Here is a 14672-nt window from a genome sequence, read left to right as displayed (position 1 = left end):
TGTTATGAAACCCTCCGCTCAAGCTTCAGAACTGCTGGCCATGTGCAGGGCACTAGAGTTATCTGAAGGTCAGAGTGTTACTATTTATTCTGATTCGGCGTATGTGGTAGGATGTTTGTTTGTTGATCTGGCTGCATGGAGGCGACAGGGTTTTATTACGTCCACTGGTGACCCAGTGGCTCACGCAGAGCTGATTCAACGACTGAGTGAGGCTATTGATAGGCCAGTAGAGGTGGCTGTGGTCAAGTGTCCAGGACATGCGAAAGCAGGCCCTCTGGTAGCCCGGGGGAATGGCGCAGCAAATGCGGCGGCGAAAGAAATAGCAGGCTATCGAAAGGATGCTGAAGGTAACTATGTTGTTAAACGGGATCAGTTGATTGACTTTCTCTCTGCAGTGACAGTCGATGTGGTGCGCGACCTCCAGGAGGCGGCACCAGAGGAAGACAAGCGTAAGTGGCAAGAGACAGGTGCTGAGTATGATGACAAGGAGAAGCTGTGGTTTGGCCCGAAAAGAGGACCAAGGAGACTGGTGTTACCTGCAGGGAAGTTCATGGAGTTAATGGTTGAGGAAGCACACGCCCTGACACATGAAAGTTATGTGTCAATGCTGAACAAGCTGCGCTTTTGGTGGCACCCTGATCTTCTGCGTAAGGTAAAAGAGTTTTGTGTTTCTTGTGATATATGTCAGAATTTCAGTGTTGCCCCTACAAACAGAGGGGAATTGCAACGCACTGAGATGGGCCGATGCCCAAATGATGTAGTAGTTATGGACTTTACTGATATGTTATTCAAAGTCCAAGGAAAAAGGTACCTGTTAATGATTGTCGACACTTTTTCTGGATGGCCCAAAGGCTATCCTTGTGCAAAAGAAAACGTGCCGTCTGTCGACAAAGCGCTGGTTAACCATTATATTCCGACGTATGAGTTTCCACGAGTAATCAGATCGGACAAGTGATTCTACTTGTCCCAAACATGTCCTGCGCAGGCCTCTATTGTAAAAAAAAAACGTGGACTAAGTGTGAATGGTATAAATATTCTGTGCGATACATTTTATAAATTGTGTACACAATATAAAGTAAACCTTAGAACTTCGATGAATAAAATTATATGACTATATATGTAAAAAGTTATAAAGCACTTCAAAGGGTACCTATTATATTTATTAACTAAATAAATAAGGCATACATATTGTATGTATAAATAGGTATGCATATGATATTCTGGAAGATAAATTAAATAATAGATAAATGAAGACGTGTGCCCGGCGGATGTGGTCAAGCAAGAGTGGGATCGTGACTTTCTATTTCCGGGTCAGCAGAGCGGACCAGAGCGGCTCTGCGTGCCTGGGATAAAAGCCTGAAAACAGTAAGGGAGGTTTTTGGGGTAAGAAAACTCTTCAGAGTTTGAATAAATGACGTGCAAGTTGCTATCTGAGCTGGTGAATGGGATTTGATATATATTGCTTAGAGAGTGGCGGCACGGTTTATGACTGGTTAGAGCGTCAGCCTCACAGTTCTGAGGACTGGGGTTCAATCCCCGGCCCCGCCTGTGTGGAGTTTGCATGTTCTCCCCATGCCTGCGTGGGTTTTCTCCGGGCACTCCGGTTTCCTCCCACATCCCAAAAACATGCATTAATTGGAGACTCTAAATTGCCCTTAGGCATGACTGTGAGTGCGAATGGTTGTTTGTTTCTATGTGCCCTGCGATTGGCTGGCAACCAGTTCAGGGTGTACCCCGCCTCCTTCCCGATGATAGCTGGGATAGGCTCCAGCACGCCTGCGACCCGCGTGAGGAGAAGCGGCTCAGAAAATAGATGGATGCTTAAAGAGCACTTGAAGTGATAGAGGATTGAGAGAAGCACATTAACGCATACAATGGCTTTAATCTTATGCCGACGAAGAGGAGCTTTGACATAGGTTGCAAAGTAATGAAAAATGTGTTAACTTGTGTGTCAGAGGGAATCATTTTGTTTTTTTTACGGAGTGGCACACAAGTAAGTTGCAGGATGGTTGTGATTGGGAATATACAGGGAGGCTGTGATTTTTGTAAGTAGATATACATAGAAGTTCCTGTTTGTGGCAAACCGGATTAAGAAAATTATGCGAGGTACACCAGTCAACTAAAGACATCCTTACAATATTTAGTTGATACAGTATAGTGACTATTAATACAGCATAGCGAATGCAACTCTTTTCATCACAGAAGTGAAGGGTATGCCAGAGGTGTCAAGTTGAGTTGCTACTTATGGTACATACGTCATGAGACTGTGCCTAATTTGCATCATGTACGAGGGAAATGTGTGGAGTACATGTTTTTGAGAATGGCTAATATGGTATGAGGATTAATCTGTTTGATTGTCTCCCCAGATTCAGCACTAGAGCAGGGAGGACAAAGAGGATTTTTCCATCTGTCTGGCAAGGCAATTTTGAGGAGGTTTATTTATTTGCATTCTGTCTCCTAAGTCAGGATGATTACAACAATTTGTGGACAAGCGGAGAAGTACCTTTTGAGCAATAGGGTAATAGTGAAGCACCATATATAGATGAATAAATACAAGTTAAGTCTTATTGAGGAAATAGCTAACAGAATAATCTGGGATGTCCTTCTGAGACGCAGAGCTCTAAAATTCGCAGGAAATGGGCACCAAATGGTTTATGACAGGACACAGGCGTCCTCAGCTTGGGGGGGGGGGGGCAGCTTTACGACGGGAGTGTGTGAGTTTTACGAGTTTATGGTATTGCAAAGGCCAGGGAGATTTATAATAGGATCGTTTAATTAATGCAATAGATAGAAGCCTGGTCTGTCGTGGTGTAGGTGTTATGGTTCAACCAATAAGTGTGCTGTGTTCAGTTTTGTCTGTGTGGTGTATGTGAGAGGACATTCACTCCTGGGTCCAGGTTAATGTTATTGTCTGTGAAGTCTCGCTTGTCATGTCATGTTAATTGTTTATGTTTTGTGTTTAATGTTTGTGTTGTCTTAATTAAAAGCAGAAATGGAGCACTACTGAGCTGGCTGACAGGAGTAGTGAAGGATGTGATCATGTGAAAGAGACTATAGACCTTTAGTTACCAAGGACAGTGTGACTGACGAGAGAATACGGTCGACAGACTGCTGAATGACTGATTTGTTGAAATAACATTATTTTACAGGACGCCCAGGAGGATGGAGCTTGATAGTGTATTGCATGATGTTGGTGTGCTGACTTAACGCTGATTTTATGTGATTCTTGGTTTATTGACATTAACACTTTTGTGAGACAAATGAACAATTGGTTTGGGGAATAATATCAATGTTGGGTGACAATTGCCGACTTGTCCCTTCTCTGGAGTATGTATACAGGAATTATGTAGTCCATCCCTTTGGCACGGGTATCTTTTGCTGAGTTGTGATTAATTTATATAAGGGTTTGTTTGCAGGTCTGGTCAGGGGCCTCTCCGACGAAGGAGACGACCTGCTTGTTTGTGTATGGTGTTGTGTGTGGATACTGTGTTTTAGTGTTAAATTAGTCATTTAACAAAGGGGGAAAGGACGGTATACCAATTTGATTTGTGTAAGGTGGAAAATCGTGTACGCTGGGGCGACCCGGCGGGAGACGATATTTACTTGTGCGCTTTGAGTACAGGACATGGGGGAGCTGGCCGGTATCCAGTGAACCATAGGTTCAAAGCGAACGAGCAGGTGGATTTGTGTTACAGCTGGAAGCAGGTGATTATCCACTCGAAACCGGGATACTGGGAGCCGACGAAGAGGCTTGGAAGAGAACTCATTTGAAAGGTGGATTCACAACGATCGAATGTGTCGAACGTCAGCCCACTAGCTCAAACGTAAGGGGTCAAAAGTTCTGCCGAAATCACATAGGTCGTCATGTTACAATTGTCAATAAAGGCCTACTACTGGAGCGAAACTGGATTCTTTGACGGTCGCCGCTCGGCCCAACAACCGTCCAGTAACTTGGGGAAGACCTCCCCTGAAAGGTGGATTCACAACGATCGAGTGTGTTGAACGTCAGCCCACTAGCTCAAACGTAAGGGTTCAAAAGTTCTGCCGAAATCACATAGGTCGTCATATTACAATTGTCAATAAAGGCCTACTACTGGAGCGAAACAGAATTCTTTGACGCTCGCCTTTCGGCCGCATGACCTCCGAGAGGCTTGGAGGAGACCTCATCTGAAAGGTGGACTCACAACGATCGAGGGTGTCGAACGTCAGCCCACTAGCTCAAACTTAAGTGTTCAAAAGTCCTGCCGAAATCACATAGGTCGTCATGTTACAATTTAGTCAATAAAGGCCTACTACAGGAGCGAAAAGGAATGCTTTGACGATCGCCTTTCGGCCGCACGACCTCCGAGAGGCTTGGAGGAGACCTCATCTGAAAGGTGGATTCACAACGATCGAGTGTGTCGAACGTCAGTCCACTAGCTCAAACTTAAGGGTTCAAAAGTTCTGCCAAAATCACATAGCTTGTCATGTTACAATTAATCAATAAAGGCCTACTACTGGAGCGAAACGGAATGCTTTGACGGTCGCCACTCGGCCCAACAACCGTCCAGAAACTTGGGGAAGACCTCCCCTGAAAGGTGGATTCACAACGATCGAGTGTGTTCAGTGGAGCGAAACTGAATGCTTTGACAGTCGCCTTTCGGCGGCACGACCTCCGAGAGGCTTGGAAGAGACCTCATCTGAAAGGTGGAAACACAACGATCGAGTGTGTAGAACATCAGCCCACTAGCTCAAACGTAAGGGTTCAAAAGTTCTGCCGAAATCACATAGGTCGTCATGTTACAATGTAGTCAATAAAGGCCTACTACTGGAGCGAAACGGAATCCTTTGACGGTCGCCTTTCGGCGGCACGACCTCCGAGAGGCTTGGAAGAGACCTCATCTGAAAGGTGGAATCACAACGATCGAGTGTGTCGAACACCAGCCCACTAGCTCAAACGTCAGGGTTCAAAAGTTCTGCCGAAATCACATAGGTCGTCATGTTACAATTTAGTCGATAAAGGCCTACTACAGCAGCGAAACGGAATGCTTTCACGCTCGCCTTTCGGCCGCACGACCTCCGAGAGGCTTGGAAGAGACCTCATAAGAAAGGGGGATTCACAACGATCGAGTATGTCGAATGTAAGCCCACTAGCTCAGACTTAAGGGTTCAAAAGTTCTGCCGAAATCACATAGGTCGTCATGTTACAATTTAGTCAATAAAGGCCTACTACTGGAGCGAAACGGAATGCTTTGACGCTCCCCTTTCGGCGGCACGACCTCCGAGAGGCTTGGAAGAGACCTCCCTTGAAAGGGGGATTCACAACGATCAAGTGTGTCGAACGTCAGCCCACGAGCTCAAACTTAAGGGTTCAAAAGTCCTGCCGAAATCACATTGGTCGTCATGTTACAATTTAGTCAATAAAGGCCTACTACTGGAGCGAAACGGAATGCTTTGACGGTCGCCTTTTGGCGGCACCACCTCCGAGAGGCTTGGAAGAGACCTCATCTGAAAGGTGGAATCACAACGATCGAGTGTGTCGAACATCAGCCCACTAGCTCAAACGTAAGGGTTCAAAAGTTCTGCCGAAATCACATAGGTCGTCATGTTACAATTGTCAATAAAGGCCTACTACTGGAGCGAAACGGAATGCTTTGACGATCGCCTTTCGGCCGCACGACCTCCGAGAGGCTTGGAGGAGACCTCATCTGAAAGGTGAATTCAGAACGATAGAGTGTGTCGAACGTCAACCAAAAGGCTCAAACCTTAGGGTTCAAAAGTCCTGCCGAAATCACATAGGTCGTCATGTTACGATTTAGTCAATAAAGGCCTACTACTGGAGCGAAACGGAATGCTTTGACGCTCGCCTTTCGGCCGCACGACCTCCGAGAGGCTTGGAAGAGACCTCATAAGAAAGGGGGATGCACAACGATCAAGTGTGTCGAACGTCAGCCCACGAGCTCAAACCTAAGGGTTCAAAAGTTCTGCCGAAATCACATAGGTCGTCATGTTACAATTGTCAATAAAGGCCTTCTACTGGAGAGAAACGGAATGCTTTGACGCTCGCCTTTCGGCCGCACAACCTCTGAGAGGCTTGGGGGAGAACTCATCTGAAAGGTGGATTCACAACGATCGAGTGTGTCGAACGTCAGCCTACTAGCTGAAATCTAAGGGTTCAAAAGTCCTGCCGAAATCACATAGGTCTTCATGTTACAATTGTCAATAAAGGCCTACGACTGGAGCGAAACAGAATGCTTTGACGCTCGCCTTTCGGTGGCACGACCTCTGAGAGGCTTGGAAGAGACCTCATCTGAAAGGTGGATTCACAACGATCGAGTGTGTCGAACGTCAGCACACTAGCTCAAACGTAAGGGTTCAAAAGTTCTGCCGAAATCACATAGGTCGTCATGTTACAATTGTCAATAAAGGCCTACAACTGGAGCGAAACGGAATGCTTTGACGGTCGCCGCTCTGCCCCACAACCGTCCAGAGACTTGGGGAAGACCTCCCCTGAAAGGTGGATTCACAACAATCGAGTGTGTCGAACGTCAGCCCATTAGCTCAAACGTCAGGGTTCAAAGGTTCTGCCGAAATCACATAGGTCGTCATGTTAGAATTGTCAATAAAGGCCTACTACTGGAGCGAAAAGTAATGCTTTGACGCTCGCCTTTCGGGCGCACGACCTCTGAGAGGCTTGGAAGAGACCTCATCTGAAAGGTGGAATCACAACGATCGAGTGTGTCGAACATCAGCCCACTAGCTCAAACGTCAGGGTTCAAAAGTTCTGCCGAAATCACATAGGTCGTCATGTTACAATTTAGTCAATAAAGGCCTACTACTGGAGCGAAACGGAATCCTTTGACGGTCGCCTTTCGGCGGCACGACCTCCGAGAGGCTTGGAAGAGACCTCATCTGAAAGGTGGAATCACAACGATCGAGTGTGTCGAACATCAGCCCACTACCTCAAACGTCAGGGTTCAAAAGTTCTGCCGAAATTACATAGGTCGTCATGTTACAATTTAGTCGATAAAGGCCTACTACAGCAGCGAAACGGAATGCTTTGACGCTCGCCTTTCGGCCGCACGACCTCCGAGAGGCTTGGAAGAGACCTCATAAGAAAGGGAGATTCACAACGATCGAGTGTGTCGAATGTCAGCCCACTAGCTCAGACTTAAGGGTTCAAAAGTTCTGCCGAAATCACATAGGTCGTCATGTTACAATTTAGTCAATAAAGGCCTATTACTGGAGCGAAACGGAATGCTTTGACGCTCGCCTTTCGGCGGCACGACCTCCGAGAGGCTTGGAAGAGACCTCCCCTGAAAGGGGAATCACAACGATCAAGTGTGTCGAACGTCAGCCCACAAGCTCAAACCTAAGGGTTCAAAAGTTCTGCCGAAATCACATCGGTCGTCATGTTACAATTGTCAATAAAGGCCTTCTAGTGGAGCGAAACGGAATGCTTTGACGCTCGCCTTTCGGCCGCACAACCTCCGAGAGGCTTGGGGGAGAACTCATCTGAAAGGTGGATTCACAACGATCGAGTGTGTCGAACGTCAGCCTACTAGCTAAAATCTAAGGGTTCAAAAGTCCTGCCGAAATCACATAGGTCTTCATGTTACAATTTAGTCAATAAAGGCCTACAACTGGAGTGAAACGGAATGCTTTGACGCTCGCCTTTCGGTGGCACGACCTCCGAGAGGCTTGGAAGAGACCTCATCTGAAAGGTGGATTCACAACGATCGAGTGTGTCGAACGTCAGCCCACTAGCTCAAACGTCAGGGTTCAAAAGTTCTACCGAAATCACATAGGTCGTCATGTTACAATTGTCAATAAAGGCCTACAACTGGAGTGAAACGGAATGCTTTGACGGTCGCCGCTCTGCCCCACAACCGTCCAGAGACTTGGGGAAGACCTCCCCTGAAAGGTGGCATTCACAACAATCGAGTGTGTCAGCCCACTAGCTCAAACGTCAGGGTTCAAAAGTTCTGCCGAAATCACATAGGTCTTCATGTTACAATTTAGTCAATAAAGGCCTACGACTGGAGCGAAACGGAATGCTTTGACGCTCGCCTTTCGGTGGCACGACCTCCGAGAGGCTTGGAAGAGACCTCATCTGAAAGGTGGATTCACAACGATCGAGTGTGTCGAACGTCAGCCCACTAGCTCAAACGTCAGGGTTCAAAAGTTCTGCCGAAATCACATAGGTCGTCATGTTACAATTTAGTCAATAAAGGCCTATTACTGGAGCGAAACGGAATGCTTTGACGGTCGCCTTTTGGCGGCACCACCTCCGAGAGGCTTGGAAGAGACCTCATCTGAAAGGTGGATTCACAACGATCGAGTGTGTCGAATGTAAGCCCACTAGCTCAAACGTAAGGGTTAAAAAGTCCTGCCGAAATCACATAGGTCGTCATGTTACAATGTAGTCAATAAAGGCCTACTACTGGAGCGAAACGGAATCCTTTGACGGTCGCCTTTCGGCGGCACGACCTCCGAGAGGCTTGGAAGAGACCTCATCTGAAAGGTGGAATCACAACGATCGAGTGTGTCGAACATCAGCCCACTAGCTCAAACGTCAGGGTTCAAAAGTTCTGCCGAATTCACATAGGTCGTCATGTTACAATTTAGTCGATAAAGGCCTACTTCAGCAGCGAAACGGAATGCTTTGACGCTCGCCTTTCGGCCGCACGACCTCCGAGAGGCTTGGAAGAGACCTCATAAGAAAGGGGGATTCACAACGATCGAGTGTGTCGAATGTAAGCCCACTAGCTCAGACTTAAGGGTTCAAAAGTTCTGCCGAAATCACATAGGTCGTCATGTTACAATTTAGTCAATAAAGGCCTACTACTGGAGCGAAACGGAATGCTTTGACGCTCCCCTTTCGGCGGCACGACCTCCGAGAGGCTTGGAAGAGACCTCCCTTGAAAGGGGGATTCACAACGATCAAGTGTGTCGAACGTCAGCCCACGAGCTCAAACTTAAGGGTTCAAAAGTCCTGCCGAAATCACATTGGTCGTCATGTTACAATTTAGTCAATAAAGGCCTACTACTGGAGCGAAACTGAATGCTTTGACGGTCGCCTTTTGGCGGCACCACCTCCGAGAGGCTTGGAAGAGACCTCATCTGAAAGGTGGAATCACAACGATCAAGTGTTTCGAACATCAGCCCACTAGCTCAAACGTAAGGGTTCAAAAGTTCTGCCGAAATCACATAGGTCGTCATGTTACAATTGTCAATAAAGGCCTACTACTGGAGCGAAACGGAATGCTTTGACGATCGCCTTTCGGCCGCACGACCTCCGAGAGGCTTGGAGGAGACCTCATCTGAAAGGTGAATTCAGAACGATAGAGTGTGTCGAACGTCAGCCCAAAGGCTCAAACCTTAGGGTTCAAAAGTCCTGCCGAAATCACATAGGTCGTCATGTTACGATTTAGTCAATAAAGGCCTACTACTGGAGCGAAACGGAATGCTTTGACGCTCGCCTTTCGGCCGCACGACCTCCGAGAGGCTTGGAAGAGACCTCATAAGAAAGGGGGATGCACAACGATCAAGTGTGTCGAACGTCAGCCCACGAGCTCAAACCTAAGGGTTCAAAAGTTCTGCCGAAATCACATAGGTCGTCATGTTAAAATTGTCAATAAAGGCCTTCTACTGGAGCGAAACGGAATGCTTTGACGCTCGCCTTTCGGCCACACAACCTCTGAGAGGCTTGGGGGAGAAGTCATCTGAAAGGTGGATTCACAACGATCGAGTGTGTCGAACGTCAGCCTACTAGCTGAAATCTAAGGGTTCAAAAGTCCTGCCGAAATCACATAGGTCTTCATGTTACAATTGTCAATAAAGGCCTACGACTGGAGCGAAACAGAATGCTTTGACGCTCGCCTTTCGGTGGCACGACCTCTGAGAGGCTTGGAAGAGACCTCATCTGAAAGGTGGATTCACAACGATCGAGTGTGTCGAACGTCAGCACACTAGCTCAAACGTAAGGGTTCAAAAGTTCTGCCGAAATCACATTGGTCGTCATGTTACAATTGTCAATAAAGGCCTACAACTGGAGCGAAACGGAATGCTTTGACGGTCGCCGCTCTGCCCCACAACCGTCCAGAGACTTGGGGAAGACCTCCCCTGAAAGGTGGATTCACAACAATCGAGTGTGTCGAACGTCAGCCCATTAGCTCAAACGTCAGGGTTCAAAAGTTCTGCCGAAATCACATAGGTCGTCATGTTAGAATTTAGTCAATAAAGGCCTACTACTGGAGCGAAAAGTAATGCTTTGACGCTTGCCTTTCGGGCGCACGACCTCTGAGAGGCTTGGAAGAGACCTCATCTGAAAGGTGGATTCACAATGATCGAGTGTGTCGAATGTAAGCCCACTAGCTCAAACGTCAGGGTTCAAAAGTTCTGCCGAAATCACATAGGTCGTCATGTTACAATTTAGTCGATAAAGGCCTACTACAGCAGCGAAACGGAATGCTTTGACGCTCGCCTTTCGGCCGCACGACCTCCGAGAGGCTTGGAAGAGACCTCATAAGAAAGGGGGATTCACAACGATCGAGTGTGTCGAATGTCAGCCCACTAGCTCAAACTTAAGGGTTCAAAAGTTCTGCCGAAATCACATAGGTCGTCATGTTACAATTTAGTCAATAAAGGCCTACTACTGGAGCGAAACGGAATGCTTTGACGCTCGCCTTTCGGCCGCACGACCTCCGAGAGGCTTGGAAGAGACCTCATCTAAAAGGTGGATTCACCACGATCAAGTGTGTCGAATGTCAGCCTACTAGCTCAAACTTAAGGGTTCAAAAGTTCTGCCGAAATCACATAGGTCGTCATGTTACAATTTAGTCAATAAAGGCCTACTACTGGAGCGAAACGGAATGCTTCGACGCTCGTGTTTCGGCCGCACGAGCTCCGAGAAGCTTGGAAGAGACCTCATTTGTAAGGTGGATTCACAACGATCGAGTGTTTCGAATGTCAGCCTACTAGCTCAAACTTAAGGGTTCAAAAGTTCTGCCGAAATTACATAGGTCGTCATGTTACAATTTAGTCAATAAAGGCCTACTACTGGAGCGAAACGCAATGATTTGATGCTCGTGTTTCGGACGCATGACCTCCGACAGGCTGGGAAGAGACCTCATCTGAAAGGTGGATTCACAACGATCGAGTGTGTCGAACGTCAGCCCGCTAACTCAAACTTAAGGGTTCAAAAGTTCTGCCTAAATCACATAGGTCGTCATGTTACAATTTAGTCAATAAAGGCCTACTACTGGAGCGAAACTGAATACTTTGACAGTCGCCGCTCGGCCGCACGAAGTCCGAGAGGCTTGGAAGAGACCTCATCTGAAAGGTGGATTCGAAACGATCGAGTGTGTCTAATGTCAGCCTACTAGCTCAAACTTAAGGCTTCAAAAGTTCTGCCGAAATCACATAGGTTGTCATGTTACAATTTCGTCAATAAAGGCCTACTACTGGAGTGAAACGGAATGCTTCGACTCTCGTGTTTCGGCCGCACGACCTCCGAGAGGCTTGGAAGAGACCTCATCTGAAAGGTGGATTCACAACGATCGAGTGTGTCGAACGTCAGCCCACTCGCTCAAACTTAAGGTTTTAAAAGTTCTGCCGAAATCACATAGGTCGTCATGTTACAATTTAGTCAATAAAGGCCTATCACTGGAGCGAAACTGAATGCTTTGACGGTCGCCGCTCGGACGCACGTAGTCCGAGAGTCTTGGAAGAGACCTCATCTGAAAGGTGGATTCACAACGATCGAGTGTGTCGAACGTCAGCCCACTAACTCAAACTTAAGGGTTCAAAAGTTCTGCCGAAATCACATATGTCGTCATGTTGCAATTTAGTCAATAAAGGCCTACTACTGGAGCGAAACGGAATGCTTCGACGCTCGTGTTTCGGCCGCACGACCTCCGGGAGGCTTGGAAGAGACCTCATCTGAAAGGTGGATTCACAACGATCGAGTGTTTCGAACATCAGCCCACTAGCTCAAACTTAAGGGTTCAGAAGTTCTGCCGAAATCACATAGGTCGTCATGTTACAATTTAGTCAATAAAGGCCTACTACTGGAGCGAAACTGAATGCTTTGACGGTCGCCGCTCGGCCCCACAACCGTCCAGAGACTTGGAGGAGACTTCCCCTGAAAGGTGGATTCACAACGATCGAGTGTGTCGAACGTCAGCCCACTAGCTCAAACTTAAGGGTTCAAAGGTTATGCCGAAATCACATAGGTCGTCATGTTACAATTTAGTCAATAAAGGCCTACTCCTGGAGTGAAACGGAATGCTTTGACGCTCGCCTTTCGGCCGCACGACCTACGAGAGCCTTGGAAGAGACCTCATCTGAAAGTTGGATTCACAACGATTGAATGTGTCGAACGTCAGCGCACTAGCTCAAACCTAAGGGTTAAAAAGTTCTGCCGAAATCACATAGGTCGTCATGTTACAATTTAGTCAATAAAGGCCTAAAGTTGAAAAACAAACTTTGTCACTTCTGAATTCAAAAGTAGCTATCAATTTTTTGTGTATATGTAATAACATGAGGCAATCATACATTTATGTAGGTTCAGAGTCATAATGTGTAATGTAAATACATGCAAATGAATACACTGCATGTGGGAAATATGTCTTTTAATTGCAAAATATTAGTTAATACTTGATTGGAGTCAAAGAAATCATTTCTTACTTCAGATGCAAGACAACTAATTGTGTTCCTGAACGAATCATATTTATACCCTTAAAAAAAAAATCTGGGTGCAGCATTTCTGCACACAACTCTGCCTTGAAACACTGACTCTCAAAGTGTGGTATGAGTACCACTTGTGGTCTGCTGGCTCCCTCTAGTGGTACCCAAACAGATCACTGAATTCATTGTGATCACAGTGTGCATAAATGTTTCATGGGCTTCAACTTTTCTTTTTCTTTATCCAGTACAGTACATAAGTACAGTTCAGTTGTATTTCCCTTTTAGGTCCAATATTTTTGCCTTTAACCATTCAGAAATATTTGCTTTTAAACATTTAGGTGACATTTTTATTTAACTTGTACGTGCAATACATTTTAATGAAATCACTTAAGTAATTGTATTCCTCTATTTTAAAGCACAGTGTTAATGTTCAAACTCTGCATGTTACTGTGGCTAATGAAAAAAAAAATCTAATGTTTGGATGCCTCCGTGTTTTAATGTTGGTGATTGTGGTGGAACTTGGAGAGTTCAGTGTTTTTTTTTTAGGTATAACTTTGTGTACAAATTTGAGAATCACTGCCAAGTTAAACCGCAAAAAGATTTAAGTTGTAAACCACTGTAATATGTCTTTTCTCCTGCTCCAGGCTCAGCTTGAACACAAATGAGGTGCTTGAACGCATCATACAATTGCAATGTTACTTTCAACTGTAGCTTCAGTATTAAAACTCGGGATTGCTGCACACAACTATGCTTTAGTCATGTATAAAGCGCAGCAGGATTCCTGCAGTAAACGTCACAAAAGATGCAATTTTTTTAAGTATAAAGTAATATACATGGAATTTCTGCCTTAAAATATGAAAATACAGCATGGTTTCTGGAGTAAACTACATCGTAATAGTAGAAATATTTACACAAAAAAAGAATATGAATTTCCACTTTAAAATCTGGAAATAGAAGATTTTAGGAGAAAATATTATTTAAACAGGTTAAAATAAGAAAACTCGATAAATCAGACTAACTAGAATTACTGTACACAAAAAAGGACTTAATTTTGTGTTGCACATCATTCAAATTTGTTAAACTAACGTAATGTTCCCCTCTTTTCCTCAAAAACATCAAATAATAAAATGTTAGTTTAACACATCAAGACATTTAACCTCATGCTGTCTGCCTTAAAATATGAAAATACAGCATGTTTTCTGGAGAAAATTGTTATATATACAGTTTTAAGAAGCTGAATTCTTATGGGGAAACTTGATAAATGGGAAAAACTAGTATTTTAATGCATCTAAATAATGCAGTGAGATTCCACAAATCTTCCCGGAAAAAAGTTATTTTTCACCTAATTCAGGTGCATCTTGAATCTAATTGGTTACTTAAACATATCATTCCAAGATACAACTATAAAGTCAGGATTTCTGCCTTAGAATCTGCAAATACAGCATGATTTCTGTAGGAAATAGTTCCATACGCAGCTTTTAAGAAGCTGAGAAACTTGATAAATGGGGAAAAACTAGTATTACAGTCCATGTAAATCAATTCCATATATTACAAATCTTCACACGAGAAAGTGCTTTCTCACCAAATTCAGGTGCACATTGAATCTAATTGGTTACGTGAACGTATCATTCCACCAAACAACTATAAACTCATGATTTCTGGCTTAAAATGTTGAATACATTCAAATGACAAAACAAACGAACAAACAAACAAACACAAAAAAAAAAAAAAACCTGGCGTCACCATTATCTGCGCAATGGACAAATTGAACTATGGACCGTTTTGTTTAAGTTAAATTTCTTTCTATGTTCTTTTGCTGTTCTTTTTGACCAACTGGACCAATCATAACCTGTTTCACCAATAAGGTCTTCCCATTTAAAGCCTATAGTTGCATACCAGTCATATCTAAATCCCCAATTCTGCCCATTCTCTTGAGCGTCATTTGTGAGAGCCGCATATGGAATTATGATTAAAGCAGCTTGATTTTGGTGGGCACAAAATAT

Source organism: Phyllopteryx taeniolatus, chromosome 13 (assembly GCF_024500385.1).
Source record: "Phyllopteryx taeniolatus isolate TA_2022b chromosome 13, UOR_Ptae_1.2, whole genome shotgun sequence".
Taxonomy (NCBI): Eukaryota; Metazoa; Chordata; class Actinopteri; order Syngnathiformes; family Syngnathidae; genus Phyllopteryx; species Phyllopteryx taeniolatus.
The sequence above is the reverse complement of the archived record's forward strand: the minus strand, read 5'-3'. Positions refer to the sequence as shown.